The sequence below is a fragment of the Equus quagga genome, chromosome 2, assembly GCF_021613505.1.
Source record: "Equus quagga isolate Etosha38 chromosome 2, UCLA_HA_Equagga_1.0, whole genome shotgun sequence".
Classification (NCBI taxonomy): domain Eukaryota; kingdom Metazoa; phylum Chordata; class Mammalia; order Perissodactyla; family Equidae; genus Equus; species Equus quagga.
Genome location: NC_060268.1, coordinates 29,349,281 through 29,370,391, shown reverse-complemented (window position 1 = coordinate 29,370,391; position 21,111 = coordinate 29,349,281). Strand labels below are relative to the sequence as shown.

The window sequence follows — 21,111 nt, the reverse complement described above, 5'->3', positions numbered from 1 at the left end:
TGTTGACAGCTCCAAAATACTAAATGAATTTGAGGAGGAGCATTTCCCAAATAGGGGAGGTAGTGTACAGCCATCAGTGCAAGGGGAAAAATGATTCAAGGCAGGCAAAAAATTTGTCACATATGTTTTTTCTTATTTGAAATAGAAATAAATTTCTTTTGCTGAAGAGTTCTTACTCCCCATCCCCATAAGTAGAATATCAGTTTTGTCATATGAACTTACCAATCCCACATATATGCTCATTGACACTAACTCCTTTATCAACATATTTGTATTCAAATGTTGCCCCCAATTTTTCCTTTTAATTTTAGCTATCATATTCTGCAATACTAAAGCTGTGGTTTTGTGACTCCAAGTCCATGAAGCTGTTTAATCGTGACTTCATAGTTTTATTCTTACGAGGCCTTTTTCCATTGCAATACCTAATGAATATTCATGAACGTGTATTTCTAAAACAGTTTATCTCCCTGAAAATTATTTTCGCTGTAAAAAATAGGAGAGGGTCTAAATTTTTCAAATTTGCTTATTAATTTTCTCTGCACCATTTAGTGAACAATCATTTCCCTTCTGATTTTTAACATGTTTATACTACATGGTTACATAAAATATGGATTTTGTCTCTTCTGAGATCCAGAATCATATGTAATAGATGTTCTGACACCTCCTCTTGGCTGCCTTGTATGTCCGTTGACTGAATAGGTTCAAAACAGTCCTCACGATCATCACTGAAAACTCTGTCCTGTCCAATATCATCTATCCAGTCATGAAAACAAGATACCCAAGAGTGATTCTGTCTCATCAATTCCTCCTCACCCTTTTCCCTCTCTCTCAATTTTTTATTCATGCAGCAAATATCAAGTGCCTAATAAGTGCTAGGCATTGTGTAGGCTTTTGGGATACACCAGTAAACAAAATATAAAAAAGAAATAATTTCTACCATTGTAGAGCTTATATTCTGGTAGAGCTATCCAGATAATAAATTATAAACAAAATAAACAAGCAAGTTTTAAAGTAAGTTAAAAAGAAATGAGTGCAATAACAATGTAATAGAGTAAGTTAAGATGAATCTGAAACTCCAGAGTTGGGGAATAGGTTGCACTTCTAATTAGGGTAGTCAAAGTAGGCACCATTGGCAAAGTGTCATTGAGCAAAGGTTTGATATAGGTGAGTGAGTCAGCAATGCAGAAATCAGGGGAGAAGGCAGAGGATATAGCCAGTGGTGTACTCAAGAAACAGCAAGAAGTCCAGTGCGACTTTGCTACTGTAAAAAAGTGGGAGAACTGTAGGAGAATATTCAAGGAGGTAAAGGGATGCCAGATCATGTAGGATCCTGCAGACCACTGTAAAGAATTTGGCTTTTACTCTGAGGAAGGAAGGACCATTGATGGATTCTGAGCAGCGAGGTGACATGATATCTCTTACATTTAAAATTAAAAAATCTTGAAAACACAACATACCTGAATGGATTTCAGACACCATAAGCATGATGATATCCAATTCAGAGCAGATTATAATAAAGGAAAGCACTGAGTACTTTAAAAGAATGGAGATACCACTGAGCAGAAAAAGGGAGTATGTGAGTGAGGCTGAGGCACTGATGAAGAAAAACTTAGTATTTCAATGTTTCCAAGTGCTGGCCATAGCAACTTAATATGTTCAGACAAGGAGAAGCTATTTGCAGGTGTATGTCACATCCTTTGTGGTGATATAGCATATGCTTTAGCAGAAAGTGAGATGAAATCCCAGATATTTGTATATATATTAGGCCTGGATAAAAGTCTTGCAGGCCAAGTGAAGGCTCCAGCGGGAACTTTATTGAATAATGTAGTCAGCAGATATTTCTGTAAAATTTTGATAAAACTCTTAACTAGGAATATTCAGTGTATGAACTTTGAGGATATTATGATAAGTGAAATAAGCCAATCACAAAAGAATATATGATTCCACTTATATGAAGTATCTAAAGTAGTCAACCTAATAGAAACAAAAGATATAATAGTGGTTACCAGGGGCTGGGGGGAGGGGGGAAAGAAGTTGTTTAATGGGTATAGAGTTTCAGATCCGCAAGATGAAAAAGTTCTGGAATTCTGTTTCACAACAATCTGAATATACTTAATAGCACTACTGAACTGCACTCTTAAAAAGGGTTAATATGATAAATTTCACGTTGTGCATTTTTTACCTCAATAAAAAATGGGAAGATTTAGAAGGGCAGTGAATTTGATCTGACATGATGAAAAAGAATGAAATTCTATCCTTGATAAAGCCCATATTCTCCCTCTTTTACTACTCTTGCCTGGTTCTGATGTTTCATAGTCCTCATTTTTATTTATCTTAATGTCACTCTGCATACTATTCTATAGTTTGTTTCTTCTTAATTCAGTTCAATCTCATGTTTCCAAAAACTCTCACTCTTAGATGGTGAGCCATCAAAGTTTTCCCATAACCCTTCTCTCTGAGTGTAAATTGTATGGAGAGAAGAATATGAACATGACCCTAAAAGGGAGATGAAATGTGTTGACATGAGAAATTAGGGTAACATATAATATGTTTACCTGTCTAGTTTCCCTTTAAGGGTAATTAAATAAATGTATTTCCACTTACAGTCTCTCTCCGTTTGCGAGTAAGTGTTCTATCTTGCTGTATATTCTGTTTCTTGCTGCCGGTATCTGTGAAGCTTTTCTTCTTGTCTATTTATCCTATTAATTTTAGGATCTTAGGGCCTTTGCTGATAGTTCCAATCATGATTTGATCTCTTAAGTTGTGCCTACATCACCACCATCGTCATCATCATCATCATCATTTCGCAAGTGTGAAGAATTGAATAACCAGGTAGTTCCCATTTGTAAAGTCAACAGTGCAACATAAATAATTAATACTACTATCATCCCTAATAATCATAGTTTTTTTTTTTTTGGATTGACCCTGAGCTAACATCTGTTGCCAATCTTTTCTTCTTCTTCTTCTCCTCAAAGCCCCCTAGTACATAGTTTCATATTCTAGTTTACATCCTTCTGGTTGTGCTATGTGGGACGCTGTCTCAGCATAGCCTGATGAGAGGTGCTAGGTCTGCACCCAGGATCCGAACCAGCGAAACCCTGGGCCCTGGAAGTGGAGCACGTGAACTTAACCACTTGGCCATGGGGCCAGCCCTAATAATCTCAATTTCTTTTTCATTTTCTTAGTTCTCATAATTTCAGCCACAGCTCAGTTGGTTGGATCAATGGATGGAGGGAATCACTCTGTTGTGTCTGAGTTTGTGTTTCTGGGACTCACCCACTCATGGGAGATCCAGCTTCGCCTCTTGGTGTTCTTCTCTGTGCTCTATGTGGCAAGCATGACAGGAAACATCCTCATTGAGTTTTCTGTGACCACTGATCCTCATTTACATTCCCCTACGTACTTCCTACTGGCCAGTCTCTCCTTCACTGACGTGGGTGCCTGCTCCACTTCTTCCCCGCAGATAATTTATGACCTTTTCAGAAAGTGCAAAGTCATCTCCTTTGGAGGTTGAATCACTCAGATATTCTTCATCCATGTCATTGGTGGTGTGGAGATGGTGCTGCTCATAGCCATAGCCTTTGACAGATATGTTACATATGTAAGCCTCTCCACTACATGACCATTATGAGCTCACGAATGTGCCTTTTGTTCCCGGCTGCAGACAGGGCCCTTGGCATTAATCATTCACTTTTCCAACTAGCATTTATTGTTAATTTATCCTTCTGTGGTCCTAATGTATTGGACAGCTTTTACTGTAAACTTCCTCAGCTCCTTAGACTGGCCTGTACAGATACCTACAGATTGCAGTTCATGGTCACTCTCAACAGTGGGTTCCTTTGTGTTAGCTCTTTCTTAATACTCCTCATCTCCTACATCTTTATCCTGTTTTCTCTTTGGAGGCATTCCTCAGGTGGTTCACCCAAGGCCCTCTCCACTTTAACAGTTCACATCACTGTAGTATTATTTTTTTTTTGGTCTAACCATGTTTATCTTTACATGGCCACATCCAAGTTCTCAAATGGACAAATTTCTTGCTCTTTCTGATACCGTTCTCACTCCTTTTCTGAATCCAGTTATCTACACATTCAGGAATAAAGAGATGAAGGCAGCAATGAAGAGATTTTTTCAGACCATTAATGATTTTTAGAAAGATTTCATAAATAATGTTATGAGGTCTTCATCCTGATCATTATGTAACCTGTATCCAGAATTTTAGAACTGGCTTCTTTAGTGCATCAGCAATTGATTTGGTGTTACCACACTCCTAAAGGATGCTCATCTTCCCTAAGAACAATGAAGATTTGGACAAAATCTTAATTCAAAACTTATGTTGATTCATATGATGTGGCATATATATATATATATGTGCTAATTATAGTTATTCCTTTATAGCTGGTTGCTTTTTTTTCTCTCAAGATTATCAGCTTATTATTTTCTTTAATTTATGCATGTATTTTCTTACAATCTACCTCTTAAGGTAACCAAGGTGCTAATTATTCACTTTGCCGTTGATAATCTCCACTTTTACCTATAATGGCTCTTTTTCTTATTCCTTTAAAGAGTTGCAAAACATTGATAGCTCGTCCAAGTTCTTCAGGCTTATTTTAAAGCCATCAATTTTCTTTTTATGATTTGGAGAACATAGTCAGCAGAGAAGTTTTCTGTTTGGATTTTTCTTCCAATAGTTAAAAACAGTCTGACTTCAGACCAGAGAAGTACTAATCTCTCATGCTTCATTGTGTTCAGACTTCCTGCCCTTTTTATCACTATTCTTTCTCTTAGATAATTTCATCATGGTCACTCAATATTTTTTCTATTGGTAATAATAACCCTTATGGGGAGAATTTTGAAAAGGTTAAACTAATGACACCCAGTGGTTTCCTTTCATTCACAGGCATATGCATGTTCACGAACCAGTAATTTATTCATTCATTCTTCTGCCCCTTAACATTATTTTTTTGTTTATCATATGTATAGAGTTGTGCTTACGGTTTATCTGGAATTGTTTCTAGGAAAACATGGAAACACCTTACAGAGTATGGCCTAGAAGAGTAATAATTGGAGAGAGATATGAATCTAATAAATATAACATAACTTATAGAAGATTTTGTAGCACTTTGTAAAAATCTAGTGTGAGATTTCCAGTGCTGGCCAAATATCATAAACTCAGGATAGCCTATTTTTCCCATTAATTACATCTAAACAATCCAGAAAAAATACAAAAAAAAAAAAAAAAAAAAACAGCCAGAGGCAAGAAAAACAAAAGTAAGGAAAAGCTGAAATATTGCAGAGAAGAATCAAAACTTGAAGAAGCAACCCACAAGTGGGTGAGTTTTTTTTAAAAAAAAACCTTTTCTCTCATTGCTTTTACCTGAGAACAGACCCCAAAAGAACAATGCAGGGCTATTGTTGCCATGATACGGGCAGAAAAAACTCTAAGAGAAAACCAAGCCATCTGGCCAGGGAACCAGGAAAGGTGGTCTCTGCAAGCTGGAGAGGGTGGGGGAAATATTTTTTGTCCTCTCTTTTCTCTCTTTGACCTATCCTAGAGCAGCCTTTGTTTCAGAGCTATGGCAGTGGAGCAGGAAGCTAAAACTCTGCGAGATACCCCATCCTTTTGGACAAAGGAACTGAGAGAAGGCCCCTCTGGTATGAAAAATGTGAAGGAAATTCTCATAATTTTTTTCTGCCTCTTTTTTCTTGCCACATAATCCTAAAGACAGAACCTAGTTATGGAGCTGCGGCTCAGCAGAATTCAGCCAGTTAAAACTTCAAGACAAATTCCATGTTTCTGGTCAGATGGTGATCAAAAAGAGTCTCACAAATCAAAGAGTGTGTGAAAATTCTTTGAGATGAGACATCTGGAGAAAGAGATCACCTAAATCAGTGTATGCACCTGCAGACATCCAAGGCTGGTTCTTGAGCTGCGCATGCATGAGAAAGACCAAAAGCAGCATAACAAGATCTTTGTGAACTTATCTATGGTATAATTTTTTACCAAAATATCAGGCTAACCCATGAGTGTGACATGAGTGTGGCAGGCTCAAAGCAGCATAGCAAAAACTTTGAAAGCAGAACTGACATTGGAATGACCACAAGCAGAAGGTTCAATAAAAAATTCTCCAGAGGATTTCAACCAGAGTCTCACAACATAATATTCAAAATATCTGAGATAAAATCTAAAATTATTTGACATACAAGAATCAGGAAAATATGATCAATTCCCAAGGGAAATGATAATCAACAGACACCAAGCACAAGATTATTGAGATGCTGGAATTTTCAGACAAGTACTTTCAATCAACTATTATTACTACGATTTATGAGGAAAGGTAAAGATGTCTTAAACAAAGAGAAATATAAACATTCTCAGCATAAATATAGAAACTATAAATAAGAATAATATGGAAATTTTAGGACTTTAAAATATAATATTTGAAATGAAAATTTATAGGATGAGATCAATAGCAGATAGAGATGATGAAAGAAAGAGACAGTGAACTTGAAGATAATCAATAGAAATGGTCCATTCTGAAGAACATAGCTTAAACATATCCATTCTCAAAGCACTGGCCCAGTGGCATAATGATTAAATGTGTGCATTCCACTTCGGCAGCCTGGGGTTCACAGGTTCAGATCCTGGGTACAGACCTATAAACTACTCATCAAGCCATGCTGTGGTGGCATCCCACATACAAAATAGAGGAAGATTGAAACAAATGTTAGCTCAGGAACAATCTTCCTCAAGTAAAAAGAGGAAAATTGGCAATGGATGTTAGCTGAGGGCTAATCTTCCTCACACACACACACACAAATCCACTTTCAAGAACAGAGATTAAAAATATTTTAAAAGAAATGAACAGATTCTCAGAGACCCAGAGATAATATGAAAAGATCTAATATTCCTTTCATGGAGTCCTAGAAAGAGAAGAGACAGAGATTAGTATTGAAAAAAAAATGCTTGAAGAAATAATGGTTGCAAACTTTCCAAATGAATTGAAAGACATAAATTTACCGACTCAAAAAGCTCAGCAAAATCAAGCAGGATATACTCAAAGAAAACCATGCCCAGAATCACTGTAATAAAACTTTATAAAACTACAGACAAATAAAAATTCTAAAAGCAGTCTGGAAAAAAAGACATTACATAGAAGGTAATGATATAAATATTGGCAGTTTACTCAGAAAAAAACATAAAGGTCAGAAAGCAATGGAACTTCAGGAAGAACAGGAATTGTACCTCTCCTGGTAAATAGAGATTATTTTTCTCCTCTTAAGGACTCTAAAATATGTATGAATGTTAAAGGTGAACATTATAACATTGAATCGTGAGATTTTCAGATGTGGGATACTCACATCACAGAATTTGTAGATGTAACTCATGTGACAGCCATAATATAAAAGAGGAAGGGTCTTGAGAATGATGGTAGGTCCTTTACATTTTGCTTGAACTGGTAAAATATCAAGATTAAGTAGACTATGAAAGGTTAGATATGTGTATTGTAATCTCTAGAGAACCACTAAACAGCTACACCACCCACACCAACAAAGAGATATAGCCAAAAAGTCAGTATAAAAATTTAAGTCAAATGATAAAAAATATTGAAATAATCCAAAAAGAGACAGAAACACTAAAGAGAAGAACAGAAAAAGAGGGGACAAACAGAAAATAAATGATAAAACAGTAGATCGAAATGATCATATTAATAATTTCATTAAATATAGAGGCCTATATACTAACTAAAGACAAGCATTATCAGATTAGGAAAAAAATAAATATATCTACGAGAAACCCACTTTAAATATAAAGACACGTATATGTTAAAAGTGAAAGGATAGGAAATATGCCATGTAAATAGTAATCAAAAGAAAATGGGAATAGTTAAATTAATAACTAACAAATTAGACTTCAGAACAAAGAAAGTTACTAGGGATTAATATAGACATTAAATAACTATAAAATGATCAACTCACCAAGAAGGCATAAAAATCATAAATATACATGCCCTTAATTACAGAGTTGCAAAATAGATGAGATAAAAACTGATAGAATTGAAAAGAGAAGTAGATAAATCCACAGTTATTCTTGGAGACTTAGAGAATTCTCAGTAATTGATAAAGGTATACAGAAAAATCAGGACACAGAAGACCTATATAACCGTATCAAACAATTTGATCCAATCATCATTTGTAGCACCATCTACCAAACAACAGCAGAATATATACTTTTTTCAAGTGAACCAGAATATTCACAAAGAACGATCATATTCTGGACCACAAGGCAAACCTTACCAAAGTTAAAATAATTGAAATCATACAAAATAATTCTCTAACAATAACATAATTAACAATTTATTTTTACATGTTAAAAATAAATAAAATGGCATCTGGAAAATCTCTAAATATTTGGAAATTGAACAACACACTTAAAATAATACACGGGTCGGAAAAGGAAATCATAAGGGAAATTAGAGAATATTCTAACTGAATGAAAAAGAAAATAAAATATCAAAATTAATGGAATGCAACTAGAGCAATGCTTAGAGAAAAGTTTACACCATTAAATGCTAATATTAGAAAATAAGGAAGTTATTAAACCAATATTCTACCTTAAGAAATTAAGAAAAATGAGCAAATTAAATACAGATAAACAGAGAAAAGGAAACAATAATAATAGTAATAGAAAAAAACTTGAAAATAGAATAATCTATAAAGTAATAACATGGAAACCAAAAGAAGACTTTTGGAAAATATCAATAAATTGAAAAACTTCTGACCAGACTAACAAAGAGAAAAAACAGAAGACTAAATAATCATTATCAGAAATGAAAGATGTGACCTCACTATATACTTTGTGCATATCAAGAAGATAATAATGAGATACTACAAGTAACATACCCACAACTTTAACAATTAAAATGAAATGCTCTAATTCTTGAAAGACAGAAAACACCTGGCCTGACTCAAGAAGAAATAAATAACTTGAATGATCTTATTTTAGTTAAGAAAAGTGAATTCTTCGTTAAGAAACCTTCCAACAAAGAAAACTCTAGGTCCAGATGATTTAACTGGCATATTCTATCAAACATTTAGAGAAGAAATAATATCAATTTTTCACAATATTTTTTGGAAAATAGTAAAGAAAGGAACACGTTCCAACTCAATATATGAGTTCATCATTACTCTGATATCAAAACCGTACAAAGATCTTACAAGAAAAGAAACTACAGACTAATATCTACGATAAACATGGATACAAAAATGCTTAATAAAATAGAAAATCAAAATCAGACCTGTATATAAAGGATAGATATATCATAACTAAGTGGATTTATCCTAGGAATAAGAGGCTAGCTCAACGCTTATATCTCACTTGAAAGACTAAAGAAGTAATCATATGATTGTCTTAATAGATGCAGAAAAAACATTTGACAAAATCAAACATGATTCATGATAAAAAAAAAAAAAAAACCTCAGCAAAAAAGGACTAGAAGGGAATTTCCTTAATCTGATTAAAGCATCAACAAAAACCTACAGCTAACATCATACTCAACGGTGAAAGACAATGCTTTCATTCTAAGATTGGAAGAAGACAAAGATGTGCATCCTTACCACTCCTATTTACCATCACACTAAAAGCCCCATCCAGTGCAAAACGGCAAGAGAAAGAAGAGAAATACAGTTTCCAAAGGAAAAAATAAAACTGTCTCTATATGCCAAAGACATGACTTTCTGTATAGAAAATACTAAGGAATCTCTAAGAAAAGGTCCAAAAACTAATAAGTGAGTTCAGCAAGGTCACAGGCTTCAAGTCAATAGACAAAATTCGACTTTATTTCTGTATACTGGAAATGAACAGTTGGAGACCAAAAATAAATTTTTAAAGATCCCATTTATGATAGCATTTATAAACATGAAACCTAAGTAAAAATATAACAGAATATGTATAGTAGTAATTACAAAACATGATGCAATAAATCAAAGATATAAATAAATCATACATTGGAGCACTCAGTATTGTTAAAATGTCAATTCTCGCCAAATTGATCCATAGATTCAACAAAATCACATTAGAAATACCATCAACATTTTAAAGATATCAACAAACTTATTCTAAAATTTGTACGGAAATACAAAAGAGCTAGAATAGCCAAAAACAATTTTAAAAATAAGAACAAAGTTGAATTTCAAGATGTACACATAGATCAATGTAACATAAAAAAGAATCAAGAAATAGACCCATACAAATATGTGCAAACACAATTCAATGTCTTTTCACAAATCGTGCTGAAACAAACATTTATATGCAAAAATTGAACCTCAACCTATATCTCACGTCTTACACAAAAATTAACTTAAAATGGTTCATTGAACTAAATGTAAAATCTAAAACTATGAGGATTCCAGAATAAAATATTGGAGAACATTTTGTGATCTTAGGTTAGTAAAGATTTCTAAGATATGACACCAAAAACATTAAACATAAAAATTTCATAAATGGCACTTCAGCAAAATTAAAAATTTCTCCTCTGATAATGAAGTGGCAAGCCACATAATGGGAGAAAAATATTTGTCCATCATATATTTGAGAAATGACTTGTATTTTGAACCCATAAAGAACTCTCAAAAATAAGAAAAAGGACTGAATTTACATTAGCAAAAGATTTGAACAGATACTTTAACAAAAAAGATATATGGATAACAAACACATGGAAAGATTCTTAGCACTGTTAGTTATTAATGCAATAAATGAATAAATAAGAAAAAAAGAAAACCAGGTAATTTCAAGGGCTCTTGAGATTGAGAGCATCTAGAACTGTCATACATTATCAATGGTAATGCAAAATAGTACAGCCACTTTGCAAAACCAATTGGCAGTTTCTTTCTTTTTTTTAAAATTATTTAATTGAGATCATATTGGTTTATAACATTGTGTAAGTTCCAGGTATACATTATTATATTTCAGTATAGACTGCATCATGCTCACTACCAAAACTCTAATTTCCATCTGTCATCATACATATACGGCCCTTTATTCTTTTTGCCCTCCCCTACCCACTTTCCGGCTGGTAACTACCAATCTGTTCTCCTTAACTATGTGTTTGTTTGTTTGTTTATCATGCACATATGAGTGAAATCATATGGTACTTGTTTTTCTCTGTCTAACTTATTTCATTTAGCATAACATTCTCAAGGTCCATCCATGTTATTGCAAATGGGATGATTTTATTTTACGGCTGTGTAGTATTCCATGGTGTGTATATATACATAGATATGTGTATGTGTATGTATGTATATCTATCTATCTATCTCACATCTTCTTTATCCATTCATCAGTTGATGGGCACTTGGGTTGCTTCCACTTCTTGGCTATCATGAACAATGCTGTGATGAAAATAGTGGTGCATACACCTTTTTGGATTAGTGTTTTTATGTTCCTTGGATAAATACTCAGCAGTGGAATGGCTGGCTGTATCATATGGTATTTCTATTTTTAATTTTTTGAGAAATCTCCATACTGTTTTCCGTAGTGGCTGCACCAATTTACATTCCCACAGCAGCATATGAGAGTTTCCTTTTCTCCATATCCTCTCCAACAGTTGCTATTTCTTGTCTTTTTAATAATAGCATTTCTGACAGGTGTGAGGTGACATCTCATTGTAGTTTTCATTTTCATTTCTCTAATAAGTAGTAATGTTGAACAACTTTTCATGAGCCTATTGGCCTTCTGTGTATCTTCTTTGGACAAATGTCTATTCACATATCCTGCCCATCTTTTGATTGGGCTATTTGTTTTTTTGTTGTTGAGTTGTATGAGTTCTTTTTTTATATTTTGGATAAAACCCCTTTGATTTTCAAATATTTTCTCCCAGTGAGTGGATGTCTTTTCATTTCATTGATGGTTTTTTTTTACCATGCAGAAGCTTTTTAGTTGGACACAGTCCCATTTATTTTTTCTTTTGTTTCTCTTGCCTTAGGAGACATTGTATTCAAAAAGATACTGCTAAGACCAATGGCAAAAAGCAAATAATAAAAATCAGAGCAGAAATAAAGGAAATAGAGACAAAAAAATAATAGAAAGAATTAATGAAATTAGGAGCTGATTCTTTGAAAAAGTAAACAAAATTAACAAACCTTTAGCCAGACTCACTAAGAAACAAAAAGAGAAAGCTCAAATAAATAAAATCAAAAATGAAAGGATAAATAACAACAGATATCACAGAAATATAAAGGATTATAAGAGAATACTATGAAAAACTATACATCAACACATTGGATAACCTAGAAAAATTAGATAAATTCTCAGAATCATTCAACTTTCCAAAACTGAATCAAGAAGAAATAGAGAATGTGAATAGACCAATCACAAGTAAAGAGATTGAAACAGGAACAAAACCGCTCCCAAAAAACAAAAGTCTAGGACCAGACAGATTCTCTGGTGAATTCTACCAAACATTCAAAGAAAATTTAATATCTATCCTTCTCAAACTATTCTGAAAAATTAAACAGCACAAGAGCCTTCTTAACTTATTTTATGAGGCCAACATTACCCTGATACTGAAACCAGATAAAGACAATACAAAAAGGGAAAATTACAGGCAAATATTACTGATGAACATAGATGCAAAAATCCTCAACAAAATATTAACAAATCAAATACAACAATACATTAAAAGGATGGTGTACCACGATCAAGTGGGAATGATTTCAAGGATGCAGGGATGGTTCAATGTCTGCAAACCAATCAATGCGATATACTATGTTAACAAAATAAAGAATGAAAATGATATGGCCATCTCAATAGGTGCAAAGGAAGCATTTGACAAGATCCAATATCTATTTATGATAAAAATTCTTAATAAAAATGCATATAGAATGAAAGTACGTCAACATAATAAAGGCCATATATATGAGAAACCCACGTCATACTCAATGGCGAAAAACTGAAAGTCATTCCTCTGTAAACAGGAACAAGACGAGGATGCCCACTCTCACCACTCTTATTCAACATAGTACCAGAAGTTTTAGCCTGAGCAATTAGTCAAGAAAAAGAAATAAAAGGCACCCAAATTGGAAAGGGAGAAGTAAAACTGTCACTATTCTTGGATGACATAATTCTATACATAAAAATCCTAAAGAATCTACCAAAAAACTATTAGAAATAATTACCAATACAGTAAAGGTTCAGGATACAAAATCAACATACCCAAATCATTTGCATTTCTATACACTAACAATGAAGTGACAGAAAAAGAAACCAAGAAAAAAATATGACATACAATCACAACAAAAAGAATAAAATACCTAGGAATAAATTTCACCGAGCAGGTGAAAGATCTACACACTGAAAACTATAAGACATTGAAAGAAATTGAAAAAGACATGAAGAAATGGAAAGATATTCTGTGCTCCTGGATTGGAAGAATAAACATAGTTAAATGTCCCTATTACCTGAAGTAATCTACAAATCCAGTGCAATCCCCATCAGAATCCCAATGATATTCTTCACAGAAATAGAAAAAAGAATTCTAAAATTTAGATGGAACAATAGAAGACCCTGAGTAGCCTGAGAAAAAAGAAAAAAAGCTGGAGGTATCACACTCTCTGAATTCAAAATATACTGCAAAGCCATAGTGCTCAAAACAGCATGGAACTGGCAGAAAAACAGACACACAATGAAACAGATGAATGAAATAGAATTGAGAGCCCAGAGATAAAACCACACATTTATGGACTACTAAACTTTGACAAAGGAGCCAAGGACATACAATGGAGAATGTAACAGCACTCCTGTCATAGAAAAGCTGCCACAATCTGCTCCCTGGCTCCAATTTAAGCTCTTCCCATGTACAAAATACATTCACCTATTCTCCAAATCCCCCAAATCTCATCTCCTTATAGTATCAGCTCAAAATCCAAGATCTTGCTGTTTAAATTAAGTTTGGATGATGTTTCCAGGTATGGTTCCTTAGACACTGTTGTTTGAGTATGATTCTTCTTGATTTTAAGATAAGTTATTAGCTCCCTGTCCCCACACATTACAAACAATGTCAAGATATGTATAGGGTAACAATTATAGAGAATTTTTTTCAGAAAGAAGGAAATAGTAGAAACATAGCAGTCACTGTTGTGTTTTACCTGGTTTGTTGTTTGTCTAAATGGGTACAACAAATTAAAAGGAGCAGGGTAATTAACCATGGAATTTAAGCTAGGAAAGGAAGGAAGAGAGGAAGGACATCGGGAGGGAGGGACAGGAAAAATATGGTAGGATCATTGCATTGAAGGTCTTACTGGAGCTGACTAATTCTTAGATTTGAAACATTAGATGGAGTGACTGGAACAGTAATTCAATCCTTAAATCCATCATCGAGTACTGTTGATTGTCTCTCCTAAATATATTGCAAATCTATTTACTTCCTAAACTCTCATACCTAGTTTGGCATCCAAATTTCTTACCTTAACAAGTATGTTGCTTTCTAACTGGCTCACTTGCATCCAGTCTGAACTCCTTCAAATCCGCTCCGTACACTGTAGCCAGACTGATATTCATAAATGTCATCTGGTCAAATCATCTTTCTGCTTAAAAATCTTCCTTGACTTTTCATTCTCAGAAACAGTCTCCCACTACTTATTTCAGCCTTATTTTGTATAATATTCCCCTCATTTTCTCACAATGTGGTCTAAGGCTCAATGCCCATGCCCCTCCAGTCTCAAGGAGAGCACCATTGTTCCCTTTGCAGGCACTGCTTTGTCCTCCACTCTTAATTAACTTCTATCTATCCTTTAGATCTTAGATCCTGTGTCACTTCTTCAGGGAAACTTCCCCTGATTTCCCTGCTTACATCATATTCTTCTATTATAATAATTTTCACTTTATTGCAGAGTGTTGCAATTTTACATTTGTTTGTATGATTGTTTAATTAATATCTGCCTTCTCCCACTTGTCTGTAAAACTCCAGGATGCAGGAACTATACATCGCTGGCATGAATTCAGCACAATCCTGGCATAGGGAGGGGTGCTCAATAAATATTAGTAGACTGAATGAATTAATTAGTTTATGCATCCACTTTAATCCTTTTATTGTATTACGATTTCTCTCTTATGATGTTTTACTTTTGTGTATGTATATTTTCTTTTAACACTTTTGAAGACTTATAGTTGATTTTAGTTATTCATTGTATACAATGTAGTTAATTCTTTAAATTTGTGTTACCATCAATGACAGTATCCGTTGACTCGATATGAAATAGAAAGAAATTAGTATACTTCCCTTTTCCCCTTTCATCACTGAATTTTATTTGATTTTACTATTCCTAGTTCTTCTAATGATTACCCTTGTACTTTAAAATACTACTTAGTTAATCACTCTTAAAATGATCTGTCGATTCTCTCCCACCTTGAAAGATGAGGAAACAAGAATTTTTCAGTGGAACTATTTCTTTTCCTTTTCCTTTTTTTAACTAAGATAATTGGTTTTTTTATACTGTCACGGTTTCTAACATTTGTATTCTGCTCTTTAACCACAATCCCCAGAATTATTTAATACTAAGCCTCGTAATTCACTATGTTCTCTCTATTCACTTTTTGACTAGTATAGTTTATTTTCTAATAGTTTGTTTCAGTAAGCCCTCATGGGAACTATATTTCCTAAGCTTATTTATTTTGGGGAGGATAGACTGTTTATTTTGTGCATGCAGAGTCTGGTAACTTCAGTTGGATCTGCCCTGATGTGGCCTATGCTATAACGTTTTTACCTCCCTAGGTCAGGATAAGCCCTTTAGTCTGTGGGTTCAATTCTTCTTTAATTTTAGAAAAGTTTTCTTTTATTTTATCTTGAATTATTCTCCTTACAAATATTGTGAAATCTTCTTAAGGAACACTAATTTTTCATTTGTTGGATCTTATTTTAGTCTATATTTTTTCTCCAAATTTTTTAAACTCTTTAGTTTGCTATTTCATTTTGTTCAGGATATTTAAGTCCCCAATTTTTTCCTGATTTTAGTAATCTTCACTTCTATCATGCTTTTTTTAATTTACCTCTTGAATTTCTCCAATTTACTTTTCATCACTTTATCTTTTCTTATTATTTATTCCTTTCACTCATTTCTTCTAAGTGTCATTTTAGAAAGAAGGTATATATTTAAAAATTTGTAGCAAATTTGCTCATACTTTTCACTATTTCATGGCATTGCTTGCTGTTATGTGTAGCTATATATGTTATTTCCTTTTCTCTTTTCATTCTTCTTGAAGTATTTTCGTGTAGGTCATCACCTGCTTTATTAATAGCAAAAATTATTTGAATATATAATATTATTAATCTTTGAATATACTAGGTATTTGAAAGGATATCACGGAGGAGGAGCTAGAGGTGTCAGTGAGGTATGATAGAAGGCAGCTGGGTTTTGGAATGTTGTGTCTAAAGCACCTCTCTTGTTGGGGTGACTCTCTCCTGGGCTTCTCCGCTAACCACTGGCTCAGAGCACAGTCATATTTGTTAAGTTTTGTCATGCGTCTTGTGATTTATCCTTTTCCTCTCACTATATAATGGGAATTGTCAGTTGTCTGGCTGCTTTCCTCCTCTTCTTGCCTTGATTTTTTTCTTCCATTACACCACACACATGCCCTAATTATTCCAAAGCCGTTATACCAAACTCTTTCTAAGCACCTTTCCCCTGTCACTCTGTGGAGTGAGGTTCACAGACTCTGATATTCCTGCTCCAGGTCAAGATCACTGGTTTTACTCTTAGCTTCTCCACCTCTTTTTGAGACTGCTGTGCTTCCTGACTAGCTTGAGATCTTTAGAGGCATTTATTTTATCTTGGTGTTCACTCTTGTCCTGTTTCAATGTTTATTGCACGTAACTTTTTCTTCATGTGTTGTGGTTTGGAATTGTAGATGTATTTCCTGCTCTTTTGAAGGATGGAAATCACATTTATATTTCCTCTCCTGGTTTAAAGAAGAGAGAGGAAGGGTCCGGCCGGGTGGCGCAGTGCTTAAGTGCGCACGTTCTGCTTTGGCGGCCCAGGATTCGCTGGTTCGCATCCCGGGTGCAGACATGGCACTGCTTGTCAAGCCTTACTGTGGTAGACATGCCACATATAAAGTACATGGAGATGGGCACAGATGTTAGCTCAGGGCCAGGCTTCCTCAGCAAAAGGAGGAGGACTGGCAGTAGTTAGCTCAGTGCTAATCTTCCTCAAAAAAAAAAAAATGTTGGGTAATATTGATTTTTCTGTAATTTAAGCAAGTTAACTGTAGGAGAAAGAGAAGAAAATTTTCAGAAAGTTCTAAATTCATATACAGTCCAACATTTTAATATCTGTGTAGTTTTAGTTGAAAAATAATTTGTCTGAGATTATGTGGCAATAACACTACCTACTTCACAGTGTGGTTGCAAGAATTCAATAGAATATGTATAAAAGTGTTATATTTTTAAAGTCAATTTAAATATTATTTCCTTATACATTCTCTCTACTTTTTTCATGGAATGTTGTGTGGTTTTATCTCCATGTATTATTCTTCACACTTTTTAATATATTCTGTGTTTAAATTGAATATTATTGTGGTAATCAGTATAGAAATGATTAAATGACTAAAAATTTTAAAGGAAAATTTTTTAATATTGCTCTGGAATTCACCTTTAATCATCATAAAGTGAAGATTTAATGTAGCTCTAAAAAATGGCAAAAGGCCTCTTTGTCATAAGAAAACAAAATGTCTCTCATTTCTCCTTATTAACAGCTTCTCAGCTTGGCTACACTGGAAAGACTGAAGACTAAAACAACCACAGGTGATAATTCCCCAGGTCAAGTGATTTATTTGGCAATCCCACATCTCCGCAGCATCACTTGGTCACTACCCCCAGGGGCTGTAATTAGCTGCCACTCTGACTGTTTTATACAGCTATTTGTGTAACTATAATGATCCTCCATAGGATACAGCTGATTTTGGGGGAACTATATCTACCTGAATCTTTAATGATGCTGTTCTATTAGTTCCCTTGGCAAAACAGGTTGGTGGTAGGGACAGAAATAAAATCTATAGTGAGCAAATCAGCAAACCAAGGTTTCTATGTTCTAGGAATGCAAAAATTAAGTTTTCCATAACTCCCTGTGATGTCAGCCTTCTCTATGGCAAGTTGTGCTAGCAGTAGAGACGGAGGATAGAACAGAAATCAGGCCCATGCAGGAGAGTCCTTGTGTATGGACAGTTGAGGGTCTGAGTAGGGGAAAGTGCACGTGTAACCCTCAAAGAATGAAAATAAAGCTGTAGAAGAATATCAGAGAAGACTCAGAGTTTATTTTATGACTACTCATCTTCATTCTCAACTTTCCCAATTGTTGGCCTCATTTTTTTATTTTTATTTTTTTGATCTCATGTGCTTTTCTTTCTGGCCTGTTATTGATGGTCAGCTTGGCCACCTGTTCGGTATATCCGATGCCTAGAAACCTTTTATCCCTTTGTACTCTTCTGTTTCACCTGCGATTCCACTTCTCAGTGGTCATTATCCTAATGGTTACAGCTCTTTTCAATTGATTTCAATCTGCCAAGCATTACTGGTGTGTGTCACAGCAGAGAGGCATGTAGGTTCTATGAAAACTTAGTCATCTAGCTCCTAATGGGGACTTTTCATTAATTCATTCTTTGACAACTCTATCACATTCATTATTTTATCTGCTAATTAATGAACCCAACTGATATTTATAAATTCTAAATATTTAATGTACAGCAGTGTGACTATGGTTAATAATGTTATACTGTACACCTGAAATTTTCTAAGAGAATACATCTTGTTTTAACCATTAAAAAAAGAAGATAACTATGTGAGATGATGGAAATGTTGATTAGCTTGATTGTGATAATCATTTCACAATGAATATGTACAGAAAAACATTATGTTGTACACTGTAGATATATACAATTTTTATTTGTAAATTATACCTCAATAAAGCTGGAGGGGCCAGCCCTGTGGCTGAGTGGTTAAGTTCAGGCACTCTGCTGCAGGCTGCCCAGTGTTTCATTGATTCAAATCCTGGGCGCAGACATGGCACCGCTCATCAAGCCATGCTGAGGCAGCGTCCCACATGCCACAACTAGAAGGATCCACAACTAAGAATATACAACTATATACTGGGGGGCTTTGGGGAGAAAAAGGAAAAATAAAATCTTTAAAAAAATAATAATAAATAAAGCTGGAAAAAATTAATTAATGGTAGCAAATAGTGGGAGTCAATTAGGTAAATTACAGATAAACAAGAAAGGAAGGAAGGCTAGAGTGAAACTTGTGGTACTAAATTAGAGTCAGAGACATTAACACGAATTAATGTTTATCTTAATATACATACAGGTTGATACAGAAACAATGATAGATAAGTGTGTATACATGGATTAGTATACATACATATACCTAGTTCTGTCTGCTTAGAGGGTATAGAAGCAAAGACATCCCAGTAGCCAGGAGCACATACAGTGCCCAGATCTTGGTTTCTAAATACCATTCTTCAGTAAAAGGAGCCAGAGCTGCTCCTTGGAGAAATGTCTGATTCTCGAACTGGGACAGGAAATACAAGATGAGCCTAGAGCATTTTGTCGTTCCAGAAAATAAAAAAATAATCAAAGAACGTTGTTCTGTGACCACAATACATTTACACTAAAAGCAAAAAAGTAATATAACTGGAAAATGCTTATACATAAGGAAAAATAAGAAGTACACGTTAAAGGCCAAAGGAAAAAAAACTTACAAGTGGAAATTAGGAAACATTTTAATATAAATAATAAAAATACCACCCATCAAAATTGTGAGAAATAGCAAAAACAAATTAATATTCAGGCTTATATTAGAAAATACACACCTTAGATTGTGTTTCTCCAAAAGCAGAATCACCTACGACATAGTCTTGGGCAAAGGTAATATATTTGGGATGTCATCCCTCTAAGGAGGAGTGAGGGAGCTGTAAAAGTAAAACATGAATGAAGAAAACCTATAAGAAGTTTATTAATGAACTAGTTACCATTAGAGGAACTGAGCTTCAATGTTTCTAGAAGCCTCAGATGAACCACATTCAATGTGCCTCATAGTAGCCTAGATATTTACCCACTGACTCCCGATCCCACAGGTTGAGGGTTGCCTCCAGCATGTTAACTGCCTCCCAGTTCTGGCTATGCCTATGCAGGTGAGCATACGTCCCTAGCTTTAGAGTTATCCCAGACACAGCAAAGCAGAGCTATTCTGCATGATATACTTGATGTGGAACACTGGTTATATGAGTAAAACTCTCCACTGTGTTGGAATCATGTGGAGCAAAGGGTTGTGATTCTGCATGTGAAAACTCTTTGCTACTTCTTGCATTGCTAAGATCTGCTTGTGCCTCACAATAAATTCACTCTGTCACCGACTCTTTAAGGAGATGATCGATAATACATTAAGAAAAAAAAAAAGACCACAGGTGGGTTGCTGGAATAAATTAGGGTACAATACTGTAACTGTAATGAGTTACATAATTTAAATCCATCCCTTCCTTCCTTTACTGTCCATGCTAGATTATTTTCACCCTTGATCGTTACTTCAGCTGGTCCTGGTTAAATGCCTGATCGGATGATTTAAATCTTTGTCATTGAGGCACGGTCAGTAAGCTTCTTGAAACTGATTGTTTACTGTTTCACTGGACAGAGAAGCACCAAGAGACACCCCAGTGAATCCTTAAATTTTGGTTATATTCTTTGCAGACTGTGTTATATAGCATCAACTTTAGCTGTTCATATTAATCATGTCTTCAGTCTTGCCAATAAAGTGACTCTTTTTTTTGGTTTCTAGTCAATCAGCATGGAGATTCCAGTGTGACCAGGTGGTGGTCAAAGACTTTGTTCAGTGGAAATCATATTGTATTTCCTAATGAAAATGTTATTCCTCCAGCAATGGATCTTGAATCAAGGAAAGCCTGTAATTGCAGTGACAGGAAGCAAAAACATCACAAGCAGATCACCAAGAAGGATGGAAAGGAAGGACAATCTTAAGTCTACTGTTTATTTCCTAGAATGCATATTTTAGATACTGATAACACACCAAAACGTATTAACTGTACAATAAATACGAAACATCTTGGAGT

At 34.5% G+C, this 21,111-nt stretch overlaps 1 pseudogene; it reads left to right on the top strand.

The window, feature by feature from the left end:
- Positions 1 to 3,223: 3,223 nt before the first annotated feature.
- Positions 3,224 to 4,150, top strand: LOC124233615 (olfactory receptor 4F3/4F16/4F29-like; annotated as a pseudogene).
- Positions 4,151 to 21,111: the final 16,961 nt, after the last annotated feature.